Source organism: Cetorhinus maximus, chromosome 17 (genome assembly GCF_964194155.1).
Source record: "Cetorhinus maximus chromosome 17, sCetMax3.hap1.1, whole genome shotgun sequence".
In the NCBI taxonomy this organism is placed as follows: Eukaryota; Metazoa; Chordata; class Chondrichthyes; order Lamniformes; family Cetorhinidae; genus Cetorhinus; species Cetorhinus maximus.
The window spans coordinates 11,316,064-11,330,803 of NC_135895.1; positions in this window are offsets into that span (position 1 = coordinate 11,316,064).

Below are 14,740 nucleotides of genomic sequence, written 5' to 3' on the forward strand. Positions count from 1 at the left end.
ACAAGATATTGCTCACGGTATTGGGGGTAATGTATTAGCATGGATTGAGGTTTGGTTAACACACAGAAGACAGAGAGTCGGGATTAATGGGTCTTTTTTAGGTTGGGAAAATGTAACTAGTGGAGTGCCACAGGGATCAGTCCTAGGGCCTCAATTATTTACTATCTATATTAATGACTTGGAGGAGGGGGCAGAATGTAATGTATCCAAATTTGCTGACAATACAAAAATAGGTGGTGTGTTGTGATGAGGACATAAGGAATCTGCAAGGGGGTATAGACAGGTTGAGTGAGTGGGCAAAAACTTGGCAGATGGAGTTTACTGTAGGAAAGTGTGAGGTCATGCACTTTGGTAGGAAAAATCAAAAGTCAGGCTATTATTTAAATGGAGAGAGACTCCAAAAAAGTGCAGCACAGAGGGATCTGGGTGTTCTTGTGCATGAAACAAAAAAAGTTAGCATGCAGGTGCAGCAAGTAATTAAGAAGGCAAATGGAATTTTGGCCTGTATTGCTAGGGGGTTGGAGTTTAAAAATAGGGAAGTCTTGTTACAACCGTACAGGTTGTTGGTGAGGCTGCACCTGGAGTACTGCGTACAGTTTTGGTCCCGGTATTTAAGAAAGAATATACTGGCATTGGAGGCAGTTCAAAAGAATTCCTGATTCCTGGGATGAAGGGGTTGACTTATCAAGAGCGGCGAAACAGGTTAGGCCATTATTCATTAGAGTTTAGAAGAATGAGGGGTGATCTTATTGAAGCGTACAAGATTCTGAAGGGGCTTGACAGGGTAGATGTTGAGAAGATATTTCCACTAGTGAGGGGATCTTGAACTAGGGGGCATAGGCCAGAAATTTCGCCCCCGTCGGGAGGGTGTTGTGTGGGGGTGGGCAGGCGCGAAACCGATCAGTGCCCCCGATCGGGTCCGCGTCGCCATTTTACGTGGCGGGGGGGGGGGGGTCCAATTAAGGCCCGCCCATCGTGACGCGCTCCCGGAAGTGCTGAGTGCTCCCTGTGCGGGCGAGGAATTTCCTGAGTGGTTCCCTGTGGTCTTTCACGCATGCACACGAAAGAGCGCAGAAATCTCCCTGACGCACGGATCTGCCTCAGGGAAATTTATTTCAGTGTTAAACTTCTAAATAAAGCTTTAAAAAATGTTCCCTCATGTGACACTACCACATGAGCTGGGACATGTCAAAGAATAAATGTGTAAATTTTTATTAGATTTTAAAACACCTCATGAGGCCTCATCCCGCCCGTGGATGAGATTCCATGAAAAATGCGAAGGCCGCCTGGGCTCTTCGCCTGCCCGCCAACCTTAAGGTCGGACGGGCAGCTCATTAAATTGAGTTAATTAGGTTTTAAATGGCCTTAATAGGCCTTTGACTGTTTACCGGGCGCACAGCTGAGTTGACTGCGCGTCCGCCGAACTGAAAATCTAAATGACGCGCAATGACGTCAAGACGCCCGCCCGATGTCACCCTGCGTCATTTTACGCATCGGCAAGTGGGGCCCCGTCCCCCCACTCACCGACAGGAAAATGCTGCCCATCATTACAGAATAAGGGGACACTCATTTAAAACTGAGATGCGAAGGAATTTCTTCTCTCAGAGGGTAGTGAATGCCTGGAATTCTCTACCCCAGAGAGTTGTGGAGGCTAGATCACTGAAAGTATTTGAAGAGGAGGTAGATAGATTTTTGAAATACTGGGGAGTTGAGGGCTATGAGGAGCTGGCATGAAAGAGGGGTTAAAGGCTGGGGCTGATCAGCCATGATCTTATTGAATGGCAGGGTAGGCATGAGGGGCCAAATGGCCTACTCCTGCTCCTATTTCTTATGTTCTTATGCTCTCAAATCCCCCCTCAAGTTAATACCTCTTAATCCAGATCTATGCCCCCTGGTTATGAACACTCAACCGAGAGGTTGCCCACTCCATCTAGACCCCTGATAGTTTTATACACTTTATTTGTTCTACTCTCAGCCTCCTCTGTTCTAAAGAAAACAATACTGGCCTATCCAGTCCTGCCAAGGCCATAGGTTGAGGGACATGAGACTTCCCATCGGCCATGCAAGCGCTAAAAATGGGTTGGAATGTCCTTGTGACGCAAGGAAGCCAACTTAATAAACCAGTGCCCTTGATATGTTAAATATAAGTCATGCTTCCAACAATTTACTGCATTACCACTCAGAAGGCATCAGCCTTGACTCAATAGAGAACACACTTGGTCTCTGAATCAGAAGATCATGGATTCCCAAAACTTGAGCACAAAATTCCTGGCTAACACTCTCACTGCTGCACTGAGTGCAGCACTGTCAGAGGCGCTGCTTTTTTGGATGAGACAAAGGACCCCGCTTGCCCTCAGAAGTAGATGCAGAAGATCACATGGCACTTGTTTGAGGAAGAAGGGAGAGTCCTCCCTGGTTTCCTGACCAATATTTAAGAGTAAACACGTGATCTGTTCATTATCTCACTGCTGTTTGTAGGAGCTTTCTGTGTTCAAATTGGCTGCTGCTTTTCCAACATGACAACAGTGACCACACTTCAAAAAGTATTTCATTGGCTGCAAAACTTCATTGGGCTATCCTGAGCTCTATACAAATGCCTGTTCTTTTTCTCAGTAGCTAGTAATAATTGAGTTAGCTACTGCAGTACAGGTTTAGAACACAAGTATTTCATACTTTATTCAGAACCCTGGATGTTGGCAGGTGAGTGTCTAGTGCTGTGTGAATTTGCCTTTCAAAACTGAGGCTGTCAAATCAGGGACAAATTATCCTGAATTCATTCCCATTAAAAGTCTTGAATCAGAATAAGGCTGTAAAACTTTTATTTCCACTCACGAGCCAACAGGCATGAGTGCTTAGAGACATCTCTCATTATGCATGTATATAAAATAGAGATGTACTTCATAAGAAACTTTTTGATATAAGAACTAATGTTAGGTTCGTACAAACCGAAATGGTTAAGAAGATTAGTATTTGCTATCGCATGTGCATGCATCAATTAATAATGAACATGATTGTAAAGCATAAATGTTAGCGTTTATATGTTTCTTTATCATATAATCAAAATACCATAAAGCACCTCTTGCAGGGAATTCCCTTTGTAAGTACCTGAGACAGCCAATTTGTGCAGAGCAAGATCCCAGAAGTAGCAAATGGCCAGTTCTTCTGTTTTCTGTTGGTGTTGGTTGACGGAGGACCGTGGGGCCAAAGCACTGGGAGAACTACCTGCTCATCCTCTATTGGATCTTCAACTTCCTCCTGAAGGATAGCACACAACCTGATGCAGCAATCCCTCAGTATTCTGTTGGACTATCAAACTGAAAGGTGTTGGTACTGGGCTGAGAACGAAAGTCCTATGATGCAGCAACATGAGCATTACCAATTGAGCTGAGCCGTTAAAAAATGTGCAAGGAGGCAAAACCTCCCATTGTCTTCAACAGGGCAAAAAAATTACAACAGCAGCACTTGCATTTATATAGCACCTTTAATGAAGTAAAACGTCTCCAAGCAGCTTCACAGGAGTGTAGTCAGAAAATTTGGGAAGATGGCTAAAAGCTTTGTCCAAGAGGCACATTTAAAGGCATAGCTGAAGAGAGGAGGGAAAGTGAAAGAGGCACAGAGGTATATGGAAAGAATTCCATGTGGCCGAATACACAGCCACCAACGATAGGAAATACCTTCCTTGTTTTTCTATTAAATGTACCTATTTACAGGCAAATATCCCATCTGCTTCCTTAACTGCCTTATGAAGTTCCCTGTCACCTTCAAAGATCTGTGAATATATGCTCCCAGGTCCCTCTGCTCTCACACCACCCTCAAAATAATACCATTTAGATCACCCTGCCAAACTGCAGCACTTCACATTTATCCATATTAAGTTTCTTCTGCCGTCTGCCCCGCCCACTTCACCCAGTCTCCCTATGTCCTCCTGAAGTCTGCACGCACCCTCCAGACTATATAAAATGTTGTCAAGTTTTATATCACCCAGAAGCTTTGAAACTGTACTCCCGGGTCTGGATTTTCACCCTCGAGGCGGGTAGTGGGAGAGTCAGGAAAATTCCCAGCTTGGCCCCTTGCTATGGGAGATAGTAAGGTGAGATCTTCATTGCTCAGCGGGCGGGGGGAGGGGTGGGGGGCGGGTGATGAGGAGGTGGCGGGGTGGGCGATGGCAGATGCGAGCTGGGTTCGGGCTGGCCCACCTGGGGAAAAGTTTGGAGGCAGCCATTCATAACTTTCTTCTATGTAAAAAAAAAAGACGTTTCACTAATAAAAGTGTCAATCACCCAGGCCCTTTAAAGTATCAATAACAAAAAACACAAACTCTTGAAACCATTTAACGTTGTGTAAATAAACATTTTAAAATTGATAGCAGAGGTCAGGGATCTTGAGCTGTCAATCAAATAATGTTCTCTCTGGGGTGCTGGTGATTCAACAAGAAGAATTGTTGTCTGGGCTCTCAGTCAGTCATACATAATGAGGCTTGGCTGAGGGCCCAGGGATCCAGGACACTTGTTGAAACATAGGAGAAAGTTATAAATGAGTTTACTTTTTATAACTTTTTTTTAATATATCCTACTCTCACTATGAGGTTCATTGGTTGTATACAGTGTATAGTGGTTCAATGGGCATCAAAGTGGCATAGCTTGGCATGGGGGCATGAGGAGCCATGGAGGTTGGGTGGAAGGGCAGAGCTTGGCATAGGGAGCATGAGGAGGACATTTTGAGCTTATCTTTTAAGAGGTCCCTTCATGCAGGCTAGGGTTCAGGACTCCTCTGAGGAGCCTTGAATCACAACTCTTGAAAATCCTGGCTCGCCTGCAAGAAAGTTATGGAGGAGTCGGACATGCCTGTCCCCACAATGGAGCCGGCCAGGTCCGGAGTGCCGGATGTTGGCTTTTGACAGGAACCAGCCCACAGCCTTTAAAGGCGTGCCCGAAAGTCAGACAGCTCAGGAATGGAGTCGGGAATCCTGGAATAGGGATCTGCCCATCATTTTTAATGGATTCCCGAGTCATCACGACTCAGTGAAAATCCACACACATATACCCAAACCCAGGTCATTTATATACATAGCAAAATAACAATGATCTAAGCACTGAACCCATTTATTATCTCTCGTCTATATATATTGATCCTGGCCTGTATCTTTGCTTACCTCTCTTGTATTGCAATATTAATACATCTTCTTCATTCGTGAAGACAGATGCAAAGTCCTCATCCAATAACAATGCCTTCTACCTTCAAAAGCCCCAACTTTTCCTTTAACTCTCCATTTACCTCTTATATGTTTATGAAAGGCTTTTAGGGCTTTTTTATGCAACCCACCAATCTTTTCTCATTGTCTCTCTTTGCCCTTATGTACTGCATTGTGCATATGCTGCCTGATTCTCTAAGGTTCTTTGTACCTGGCATTAGTTGTAAACCTTTGTTTCTCTGTTTTATTTTAATCATAACATTTGGCCTGTCGAGACCATGCAGGCTTCCTGTAAGAGCAAGCTAGTTTCATACCCCTGCCTTTTCCTCGTAGCTCTGCATTTTGCTTTCCTTCAGGCACTCACCCAATTCCCATTTGAAAGCCAGGATTGAATCTGCATCCACCACACTCTCAAGCAGCGCATTTCAGATCCTGGCCACCCGCTGCATGAAACAATTTTTCCTTAAGCCACCTTTGATTCTTTTGCCAATCATCTTAAACATTTAATTCCTTTGCCACCAGGGAGTCTCTAGCTCTAAATGCCCTGTCATTCTTCCTTGTGGAAGTATGTTTGATCTGAACCCAAAATATCTCTGTCTTGATGGCCTGCCATTGTTCATTTTCATTTTTCTTGGCCTGGATTGGTGCAAGATCCTTTCTCCAATTGGCCCTCTTCCAGTTGGGTATTTTCACTTTTGACGATTACTGGTTCCTTTATGTAAGTGCTTCAAACCTGGTTATATTATGTCACTATTAGCCAGATGCTTCCCCCATTGCAAAACACTCTATTTGTCCTATTTCATTCTGAAAAAAATTGATTTAGCAGTGCTTCCTTCCTCACTGGGCTAGAAACACATTGATTAAGAAAATTCTCCTGCATATTTTTAGGAATTCTTCACACAACCCCTTGCTCTTTATACCGTTTTTGCCCCCAGTTTAAAGAAGGGTAGTTAAAGTCCCTTACTTGGTTCTCTCCTGTGTCTGGTGACACATAAGGCACATGCTTACATTTGTTTTCATGGCTAGTTTTTCAGGTCTCCAGAAGTTGTAGCTTAAGGGGTACCACTCCATATCAAGTATGGCTGACCAGGGGACTCTCCTACTCTTGCCACCTGCCAAAGGTGTGTTGGAAGGATTTCCAAGTTGATAATCAACCTGTTTGACAAGATAGCTCCACCTGCTTCACCACTTCTCAAACAGCATAAATTCCACCACATCACATTTCTACTTCTCTTCAGCTCTGGAGAAGAATCATACAGACTCAAAAAGTTAACTTTGTTTCTCTCGCCACAGGTACTGCCAGAGTTTTACCAGCATTTTCTGATTTTAAGTCCTGGAGCGGGACTTGAACCTAGAGCTTCTGGCTCAGAGGCGGGGATACTACCTTGCACCACAAGACCTCCTGCCCTTACTTTTATTGCTCTATTATTTTTATATTTCTCTAAAATTTGCCTACAGATTTGCTGTTTCATCTCGTTCTCACTAGTGGGTGTTAATTTGCTTTTTGCATTATTAAGAGAAGAAAGTTGGGCAGAATCTTTAATGTCCAGAACCAAGGAATGGCTTCATCCTAACATCTGAAAAGAAAGGCTTGCTTTTGTCAAGCACTTTTCATAACTTAGTGTTCCCAAAGAACTTTACAGCCAATTAAGTATTTCGATGTTGCGATGTATGAAATGTGGAAACCAATTTGTGCACAGTAAGGTTCCACAAACAACAACAAAATAAATGACCAGATAATTGAGTGTTGGCTGCTAGTTGAATATTGACTAGGAATAACTCTCTTGCTTTTCTTCCATGAACTCTTTAACATCCATCTGTGAAGTTAGACAGAGACTGGGTGTAACATCTCAACCGAAAGATGGTACCTCCGGCACTACAGCACTCTCTCGCTACTGCACAAGAGTGTCAGCCTAGGTTATGTGCTCAAGCTTTTGGAGTTGTGCTTGAACCCTACAAACTCAAAGGCAGTCCGTGTTAACACTGAGCCATGACTAACATCTTAAGGGATAAGCCTGTACTTGCAGCTGTGAAGTCATGCTCAAAGAGAGGAGAGCCTGAAGTTAATGCACAATTCCCCAAATGACAATGCTTGTTAGTTCAAGGAAATACCCTTGAGTTTACTCTTTGCTTTGTTTTATGACAGTTGTTAATCAATTCATTTTAAGTGATAAGTAGTGTGCCACGGAAGGAAATTAAGGTAATAAGTGCCAGTATGAACAAAGTTAATTCCACTTCTGTCATGCAACACGTGTTGGGTCTTTAAAAAACAAACTCCCTTAGTTCATCACTTGTGTGTTTCCTATGTCACTATCTGTAGCTGCCAAGCTGAAAATCCCATTAGCAGGACTGAAGAAAGAGATTCGATAGAGTGTCTCAGTCCAGAAACAGTATACTGCCGTTTAGTAACAGAGCGATGACAAGGATTCTACAATATATTAAAAAAGATGAAAATACTATAGACAATTGGACTATGCCTACCATACTGAATTCCAAGCAGCACCGGTGTTATTAACTCTATAAGGCAGCAATGTGGCGCAGCCTTCAGAATTGTTCTGTCTTTTGATTGATACAAGGAGTGAAAATCTCATCCGGCTTCTGTGAGTCAGCCCAACATAGGAAAACAGTAGGAGACCACTCAGCCACTCGGACTCTGTTCTGCCTTTGAATCAGATTATGGCTGATATGCATCTCAATTCCATTTACCCATGTTTGTTCCATTTCCTTTAATACCTTAATCTAATAAAAATCTATCTTAAGTTTTGAAAATTTCAATTCTCCCAGCACCATCAGCATTTTTGGGGAGACCGTCTCAAGAGTGAAAAAAGTCCTTATTTCACACTTGAAGGGCTTCGCTCTAATTTTAAGGCTGTGCCCCCTTGTGCCATCCTAGAATAGATTCTGCTTTGTGATCACATAAGTTTAAATTCCCTGATACTGCTAGACAGGCCACTTGAGCTGCCAAATATTCATTTCTTGAGAAATCTGAACAAGCCCCAAAATGTGCAGTGCAGTTGACCCCAACACATTTATTTTAAAAAATTAAATTGAAATACATTAATTAATTAATTTTAAAACTGTTTCTATGTTATAAAAAATATCCCCGGCAGAGGAATATATGCCATTGAATTTCAAACTGGAATCTGTAGAATGGAAGACTTGTATTTATATAGTGCCTTTGGTGTCCGGGAAGTCTTTACTGCCAGTAAATTACTATTTTAATGCAGGAAACATAGCAGCTAATCTGTTTATTTATTCAAGGGATGTGGGCGTCGCTGGCTAGGCCAGCATTTATTGCCCAGGAACTCCCTCCCTAACAGCACTGCGGGTGTACCTACACCATATGGACTGCAGCGGCTTAAGAAGGCAGCTCACTACCACCTTCCCAAGGGCAACTAGGGATGGGCAATAAATGCTGGCCCAGCCAGCGAAGCCCACATCCCGTGAATGAATAAAAAAAAAAACTCGCAGTGACGTCACGGAATTAAACAGTTCAACTGTGCATGCACAGCATTGGCAACAAGTGCACTCTAGAGTAATAGAATGATGCAACACTGAGGGAGGCCTTTTGAGCCAACCTGTCTGTGCTGGCTCTTCGAAAGAGCTACCAATTCATCCCACTTTGCTGCCCTTTTTCATGGCTCTCTTAACTTCTCCCTTTAAGTATTTATCCAATTCTCTTGCGAATGTTCCTGTTGAATTTGCTTCCTCCAGCCTTTCAGGCAGTGCATTCCAGGTAACAACAATTTGCTGGGTGAGAGAAATGTTTCCGAAGGTCATCTCTGGGTCTTTTTCTAATCACCTTAAATCTGTAACCACTGGTGACTGACCCTCCTGCCAGTGGAAGCAGTTTTTTTCCCTATTTACTCTACCAAAAATCAATCACGGTTTTAAACACCTCTTATCATATCTCCTCTTAGGAGAACAGCCCCAACTTACTCACCTTCTCCACACAGCTGAAGTCTCTGCCACGCGTCTGCACATTTCACCAGGCTATTTATTCCCGAAGATAAAAACAAAAAACTACTGCGGATGCTGGAAATCCAAAACAAAAACAGAATTACCTGGAAAAACTCAGCAGGTCTGGCAGCATCGGCGGAGAAAAAAAGAGTTGACGTTTCGAGTCCTCATGACCCTTCAGCAGAACTGAGTAAAGTTAGGAGAGGGGTGAAATATAAGCTGGTTTAAGGTGGGGGAGGTGGGGTGGGGGGAGACAAGTTGAGGGGGGTTGGTTGTAGGAACAAGCAAGCAGTGATAGGAGCAGATAATCAAAAGATGTCACAGACAAAGGAACAAAGACGTGTAAAAGGTGGTGATATTATCTAAGAGAATGTGCTAATTAAGAATGGATGGCAGGACACTCAAGGTACAGATCTAGTGGGGGTGGGGTGGAAAGGCTGACAGGGCATTACAGGTATAGATTTAAAAATAATGGAAATAGGTGGGAAAAGAAAAATCTATATTAATTATTGGAAAAAACAAAAGGGAGGGGAAAGAAACGGAAAGGTGGTGGGGATGGAGGAGGGAGTTCAAGATCTAAAGTTGTTGAATTCAATATTCAGTCCGGAAGGCTGTAAAGTGCCTAGACAGAAGATGAGGTGTTGTTCCTCCAGTTTGCGTTGGGCTTCACTGGGACAAGGCAGCAAGCCAAGGACAGACATGTGGGCAAGAGAGCAGGGTGGAGTGTTAAAATGGCAAGCGACAGGGAGGTTTGGGTCTTTCTTGCGGACAGACCGCAGGTGTTCTGCAAAGCAGTCGCCCAGTTTACGTTTGGTCTCTCCAATGTAGAGGAGACCGCATTGGGAGCAACGAATGCAGTAGACTAAGTTAGGGGAAATGCAAGTGAAATGCTGCTTCACTTGAAAGGAGTGTTTGGGCCCTTGGACAGTGAGGAGAGAGGAAGTGAAGGGGCAGGTGTTGCATCTTCTGCATGGGCATGGGGAGGTGCCATAGATGGGGGTTGAGGAGTAGGGGGTGATGGAGGAGTGGACCAGGATGTCCCGGAGGGAACGATCCCTACGGAATGCCGCCAGGGGGGTTGAAGGGAAGATGTGTTTGGTGGTGGCATCATGCTGGAGTTGGCAGAAATGGTGGAGGATGATCCTTTGAATGCGGAGGCTGGTGGGGTGATAAGTGAGGACAAGGGGGACCCTATCATGTTTCTGGGAGGGAGGAGAAGGTGTGAGGGTGGATGCGCGAGAGATGGGCCGGACACGGTTGAGGGCCTTGTCAACGACCGTGGGTGGAAAACCTCGGTTAAGGAAGAAGGAGGACATGTCAGAGGAACTGTTTTTAAAGGTAGCATCATCAGAACAGATGCGGTGAAGGCGAAGGAACTGAGAGAATGGGATGGAGTCATTACAGGAAGCGGGGTGTGAGGAGCTGTAGTCGAGGTAGCTGTGGGAGTCGGTAGGCTTGTAATGGATATTGGTGGACAGTCTATCACCAGAAATTGAGACAGAGAGGTCAAGGAAGGGAAGGGAAGTGTCAGAGATGGACCATGTGAAAATGATGGAGGGGTGGAAATTGGAAGCAAAATTAATACATTTTTCCAGGTCCCGACGAGAGCATGAAGCAGCACCGAAGTAATCATCGATGTACCGGAGAAAGAGTTGTGGGAGGGGGCCGGAGTAGGACTGGAACAAGGAATGTTCCACATACCTCATAAAGAGACAGGCATAGCTGGGGCCCATGCGGGTACCCATAGCCACACCTTTCATTTGGAGGAAGTGAGAGGAGTTAAAGGAGAAATTGTTCAGTGTGAGAACAAGTTCAGCCAGATGGAGGAGAGTAGTGGTGGATGGGGATTGTTCGGGCCTCTGTTCAAGGAAGAAGCTAAGGGCCCTCAGACCATCCTGGTGGGGGATAGAGGTGTGGAGGGATTGGACGTCCATGGTGAAGAGGAAGCGGTTGGGGCCAGGGAACTGGAAATTGTTGATGTGACGTAAGGTGTCAGAGGAATCACGGATGTAGGTGGGAAGGGACCGGACAATGGGAGAGAGAAGGGAGTCAAGATAACGAGAAATGAGTTCCGTGGGGCAGGAACAGGCTGACATGATCGGTCTGCCAGGACAGTTCCGTTTATGGATTTTGGGTAGGAGGTAGAAGCGGGCCGTCCGAGGTTGGGTGACTATCAGGTTGGAAGCTGTGGGAGGAAGATCTCCAGAGGAGATGAGGTCAGTGACTGTCCTGGAAACAACGGTTTGATGTTCAGTGGTGGGGTCATGGTCCAGGGAGAGGTAGGAGGAAGTGTCTGCGAGTTGACGCTCAGCCTCCACGAAGTAGAGGTCAGTCTGTCGCACTGACCTCTACCTCAACTGCTAGAAAAATAGCAATTCCAAGTAGGAGCCAATTCTAGGAAGGACGTAATAGCTCTGGAGGGAGTGCAGAGGAGGTTTACAAAAATGTTGCCAGGGTTAGAAAAGTGTAGCTACGAGGAGAGATGGGATAGGGTGGGGTTATTTTTCTTAGAACAAAGAAGGTGACTTGATTGAGGTGTACAAAATTATGAGGGGAATAGATAGAGTGGACAGGATAAAATTGTTTCCCTTGTTGGAGAATTCTAGAACCAGGGGACATAGATTCAAGATAAGTGTTAGAAGGTGTAGGGGGGACATGAGGAAGAACTTTTTTACGCAAAGGGCAGTGGGTGTCTGGATCTCACTGCCCAAGTTGGTGGTAGAGGCAGAAACTCTAAACTCTTTTAAAAAGTACCTGGATCTGCACCTAAAGTGCTGTAAGCTGCAGGGCTATGGGCCGGGTGCAGGAAGGTGAGATTAGAAAGGGCACCTGGGTGTCCTCGGGCTGGCATGGACAAGAAGGGCCGAATGGCCTCCTTCTGTGCTGTAACATTTCTACGGTTCTATGGTGCTAGTATGCCTTCGGCCTTCTCTCTCATCAGGCTCACATGCTGCCCCCTCCCCCAGTTTACTCTGAACAGTATCCACCAGCTTAACGCCCCAAAAATCATCAGCAACCTCTCCCGGCTGGCTGGTGATCTCAGCTGTCGTGTGACCGCCAGGCGTTCAGACGAAGAAGACACTCCTCCGGCTCATTTGGTTCCATCGTCCAGTACGCCAGGTTTACCGTCTCCTCGTTTCTGCGTCTCGCTGCTTCACAAACAGACCTGGCGTCCTTTTCAAAATATAACGCTTTGGGTATGGCTGCCATCTGTGATGCCTCCATTTATTGGCTATCCCTGGCCACCCTTTAGAAGCTGCTGGCGAACCTTCTTCTTGAACCCCAGCAGCCTGTGTGGGGAAAGACTTCTCACCGTGCTGTTCAGTAGGGAGCTCCAGGATCCCGGTAACAGCGGAGGAACATCGGAATACGCCCAGGCCAGGATGGCTTGTGACTCAGAGAGGAAATCGCAGGTGCTGGAATTTCCATGTACCAGCTGTCCTTGTCCTTCTACGTGTTGGGGGGTCATGGATTTGGAAGTTGCTGTTGAAAGGGACTTGGCGAGTTGTTACAGTGCATGCATGGGTCACACTGCAGCCCATGGTGAGCCAGCGGCGGAGTGAGTCGATGATTACGATGGGGATGGGCTGCTGATCAAGCAGACTGATTTGTCCTGACTGCAGTGCCCTAGCCTGAGTCAACCCTCCTGGTGACGCGTCCCAACCGTTGATGGCCCTCTGTGTCAAGAAACATTTCCCAATGGCTGTCCTGAATTCGTCATTCACAATCCTGACCCTTGTACCCTGCTGGAAATGAGGAAGGATTCCACAGACCCAGCTGGGTGTCCGTATAGGGAAACCGTGGATGTGCAACCTGCAACTTTCCCAGATTCCCTTCCTGTGATCGATGTTCCCTGCTGGATAACAGAATTAGCTCTGCTATTCTAATTTTATCCTTTACATCCAATTTAGGGAAAGGGTTTGCATTTTGTACAGCGTCTTTCATCATGTCAGGATGACATAAAGCGCTTTACGGTCAATGAAGCACTTTGGAAGAGTAGCAATGCATGATCTTTGCCAGCCAATTTATACACAACAAGCTCACACAAACTGCAATGAAATATTTGATGGGTGACCTGCTTGTTTTGTGATGTTGAATAAGGGGTAAATATTGCCAGGACACCAGGGAAAATCCCCCTGCTCTTCTTTGAGTAGTGCCATGGGATCTTCTACATCCACCGGAGAGGTCAAGCAGGGCCTTACGCCGGGATTGTCTACGCCTGCCGCTGCTGGGTGTGCTCGGTGACGTGAGCAGGCAAAGTGGCGCCATCGATTTCACGTAAAACCAGTTGGCCTACCTTGCTTCGGGCAGCACTCGCAGCCATCAGTGCCAGGCTTCAGAGACAGCACCACATCACTTTTACAGGGGCTCACAGGCAGGTCTCTACCTGCCAGATCAGTCATATGCGGGTGACTTTTCAATAGCTGCAGGGCAAGGTCTTGCTTGGGGAAGGGGGAGAAGTGGCATCAGGCAAGGGGACGAGGATCTGTGCTGGGGAATGTGGGTAACCCAGGGTGCATGTGAGGAACACGTTGATCTGTGCAAGTGGCCTCAAGATGGTGAGGGCTGAGGGCGCCGTCTCCAGAGGAGATGAGGCCAGATGGACATGTGAGGGTATATGCGTGAGAATGGGTGGTGATTTCCCTTGAGCTGGCAGTGAGTGAGATGCCAGTGAATGTGTGCTGGGCTTGAGTGGGTGAGTTTAGAGTGATGGGATGGTTGCCATACCCTGGCAGCACGGATGAAATCATTCATCCTCTATCTACATTGGATGGCCAACCTCTTCTGTGCAGCATTGGCACTGACCACCACCGCCATCACCTACCAAGACCTAGTGGGAACGTTGCTGCCCCTCCTGCGGCCAGAGCGGGGGTAGAGGACATCACAGCAGAGCCTCCACGGTGTCCAAAAGGTGCCTGAGGGCCGCAGTCTTTTTGCCTTTTGGGGCTATGTCTTCTTTGCTGCAGCCCTGGGCTAGAAGCACTGAGCGCAGTTTGTACTTTAAACGTGGTGCCTGGCATGATGAAGTGGCGAGGTGACGGTTTGGCAGACGAATCGGAGCCGGCTGCCATGGAAACGGCTTGTGTCCCGGGGAATACATAAACAATGCAGTGGGTTTGGGGCAACACGGAGTGAGAACCCGCCATCGCGGCCGGCGGCTAACACGTCCTTTTACTCGCCCGCTACCGCACTTAGTGCAGATCTGGGGCAATTCCGCGCTTAGTTTATTGAGTCATTCAACAGTGCACCACTCCTTCAGTGCTGCACCAGAGTGTCAGCCAAGAGTTTATCATCAAATCTCTGGAGTGGGCACAAAAACACACACGCTTGTGACTCAGTGGTTGAGGTGTGCCCACCCATGACGAATATCCTTTGCATAAGTAACAACAGTGACTACATTTTGAAAATAATTGATTGTCTCTGAAGCACTTTGGGATGTCCTGATGTTATGAAAAAAGCTTTATAAATGCCTGTTATTCCCAATGTACTGTTGAATCGATGGATAGGGTTTTCTACGTCGACATGAATCATATCTTCGGGGGGGAGGGAGAGCCAAAAGGGAAGAAATTGGACAAAATGTTGAGACAT